General features: G+C 41.7%; 1 protein-coding gene across 1 annotated transcript in view; it reads left to right on the top strand.

The window, feature by feature from the left end:
• LOC122561644 (intestinal mucin-like protein) overlaps window positions 1-3205 on the top strand; it is a 41819-nt gene that overhangs the window by 7901 nt on the left and 30713 nt on the right. Inside the window, exon 3 of the mRNA XM_043713597.1 lies at window positions 1552-1711. The gene's annotated coding sequence lies outside the window, so the exon portion shown is untranslated. The remainder of the gene's footprint in view (window positions 1-1551; window positions 1712-3205) is intronic.

The raw sequence follows: 3205 nt of genomic DNA, 5'->3' as shown, positions 1-3205 counted from the left end.
AGCTGCCAGAGGATGTGGTGGAGGCTGGTACAATTGCAACATTTAAGAGACATTTGGATGGGTATATGAATAGGAAGGGTTTGGAGGGATATGTGCCAGATGCTGGCAGGTGGGACTAGATTGGGTTGGGATATCTGGTCAGCATGGACAGGTTGGACTGAAGGGTCTGTTTCCATGCTGTACATCTCTATGACTCTATGATGCTAATACATGACAGTTGCAGATGGGTTATAAACTCTCAGATGTCGAGGTAACATTAATTTAAAAACGATCTGTGCCTTGTGGGTACCTTTCTCCCAAACTCAATGAACTTAAGCTTGTAAAGAAGCCAATTTAATCAGACCTCTTTGAATTAACAAATGCTGTGCGTCTATCATGAAATAGTTATTATTGCATCTCACATACACACAGATTAGAAATAAGAGGTGAGGTCAAAACATTAAAAGTCAAAAGACATTATAGGGATGAGTCTCTGAATTCTTCACGAAGGCTGGATAGCTGAACATTGCAGGCAATGTAATAGAAGTTACTGGTAACATTGATATTGGCACCTGAACCATGTTTTCTATTCTTCATTTTAAAGGCTGATTCAAATTTCTCTGGCCTGATTATTTTTTAATGCAAATGCCACAATGTATTTTTTTTTAACGAACAAATTTAAGACAATATTAGATGAATATTCTTCCTTAATCCAGTAAGCTACATTGTTCACGTGCACCTATGGTCCAACCTCCTCACTGACCTATCACAATTACCTCCCACCTGCATCTACCTCTCACAATCCCATCTACTTTCCCACCAGCCCCACTCCTCATTCCTGCTGAAGGGCTTATGCCTGAAACATCCTCGGATGCTGCCCGATCTGTTGTGCTTTTCTAGCGCCACAAATTTTGACTCTGACTCTCCAACATCTGCAGTCCTCACTTCCTCCTTTGGCTCAAGTTATTGCATTTACATGACTGACTGTTTCATCACAGTGTTAGGTGAAGTTTGGTTTGGTAAAGGGCCTCCTTCAACCTGTAATATATCGAGCTTCTTTGTCACACTTCCTGTGACAGCACAACCGAGTACATGAATCGACAGGAATAAAGCAATCCACATGCTTACCAATCAAATGAACTCTTACCTATATTGTCAATTCAGTTGACAAGGTTCTGGGCTCAGGGCACTCCAGGGCCTAAGCTCAAAACTCAAGATCAACTTGCAGTTCAGTATTGCATTGTTAGAAGTGTTATCTTTTGGATAAGATGTGAAATTGACACCCCATCTGTCTGCTTAAGTGAATGTAAAAGATTGTGTAGTGCAATTTAAAGAACAGTAATGACATTATTTCTGATGCCCTGGCCAATAGTTATCCCTCATTTAACAGCACTAAAAAACTTCTCTGGTCATGAATTCAGTGTTTGTGAGAGTTATGCATGTTCAAATTAATTGTTGCAACACCGAAATCCCCACATGGACTAGACTTCAAAAGTGTTTAATTGTTTGGAAACTTCTGCTGATCACAAAATGCCTTGAATAATTGCAAATCTTTTTTCTTTCTTATACCAGTGCACTGGAACATGGAAAGAAAACTGTACTATTAAAAGATGTGATCAAGGAAAAATTGTCATTGAAAAAGACTGCAAACAGGAGAAGCCGACATGTCCTGATCATTTAAAGCCCATTGAAGTAATAAATGAATGTGGCTGCGTGTCTTGGGAATGTGGATGTTAGTATCACTTGCCTGATCTTGTTACTGTGCTATTAGAATTTCTGAATGCCATTAATGTCAGAGTCATAGAGATGTACAGACCCTTCAGTTCAACCCGTCCATGCCGACCAGGTATCCCAACCCAATCTAGTCCCACCTGCCAGCATCCGGCCCATATCCTTCCAAACCCTTCCTATTCATATGCCCATCCAAATGTCTCTTAAATGTTGCAATTGTATCAGCCTCCACCACATCCTTTAGCAGCTGATTCCATACACGTACCACCCTCTGCGTGAAAAAGTTGCCCCTTAGGTCTCTTTTATATCTTTCCCCTCTCACCCTAAACCTATGCCCTCTAGTTCTGGACTCCCCGACCCCAGGGAAAAGACTTTGTCTATTTATATCCAGGCCCATCATAATTTTGTAAACCTCTATAAGGTCACCCCTCAGCCTCCGATGTTCCAGGGAAAACAGCCCCAGCCTGTTCGGCCTCTCCCTGTAGCTCAAATCCTCCAACCCTGGCAACATCCTTGTAAATCTTTTCTGAACTCTTTCAAGTTTCACAACATCCTTCTGATAGGAAGGAGACCAGAATTGCATGCAATATTCCTACAGTGGCCTAACCAATGTCCTGTACAGCCACAACATGATTTTCCAACTCCTGTACTCAATACTCTGACCAATAACTGCTCTACCATCATCAATCTTCTTTGTTACTTCATCAAACAACTCTATCAAGTTTGTCAGACATGAGTTCCCACAAAGCCTTGTTGACTATCCCGAATCAATCCTTGCCTTTCCAAATACATGTATTTCCTGTTCCTCAGGATTCTCTCCAACAACTTGCCCACCACCGAGGTCAGGCTCACTGGTCTATAGTTCCCTGGCTTGTCCTTACCACTATTCTTAAACAGTGGCACCACGTTTGCCAACCTCCAGTCTTCCGGCACCTCACCTGTGACTATCGATGATACAAATATCTCAGCAAGGGGCCGAGCAATCACTTCTCTAGCTTCCCACAGAGTTCTTGGGTACACCTGATCAGGTCCTGGGTATTTATCCACCTTTAACCGTTTCAAGACATCCAGCACTTCCTCCTCTGTAATCTGGACATTTGCAAGATGTCACCATCTATTTCCCCTACAGTCTATATCTTCCATATCCTTTTCCACAGTAAATACTGATGCAAAATATTCATTTAGTATCCCCCCCATTTTCTGTGGCTCCACACAAAGGCCACCTTACTGATCTTTGAGGGGCCCTATTCTCTCCATAGTTACCCTTTTGTCCTTAATATATTTGTAAAAACCCTTTGGATTCTCCTTAATTCTATTTGCCAAAGCTATCTCAAGTCCCCGTTTTGCCCTCCTGATTTCCCTCTTAAGTATACTCCTACTTTCTTTATACTCTTCTAAGGATTCACTCGATCTATCCTGCCTATACCTGACATATGTTTCCTTCTTTTTCTTAAACCCTCAATTTCTTTAGTCATCCAGCATTCCCTATACCTAC

Source organism: Chiloscyllium plagiosum, chromosome 23, assembly GCF_004010195.1.
Source record: "Chiloscyllium plagiosum isolate BGI_BamShark_2017 chromosome 23, ASM401019v2, whole genome shotgun sequence".
NCBI lineage: Eukaryota > Metazoa > Chordata > Chondrichthyes > Orectolobiformes > Hemiscylliidae > Chiloscyllium > Chiloscyllium plagiosum.
The sequence above is the reverse complement of the archived record's forward strand: the minus strand, read 5'-3'. Positions and strand labels throughout refer to the sequence as shown.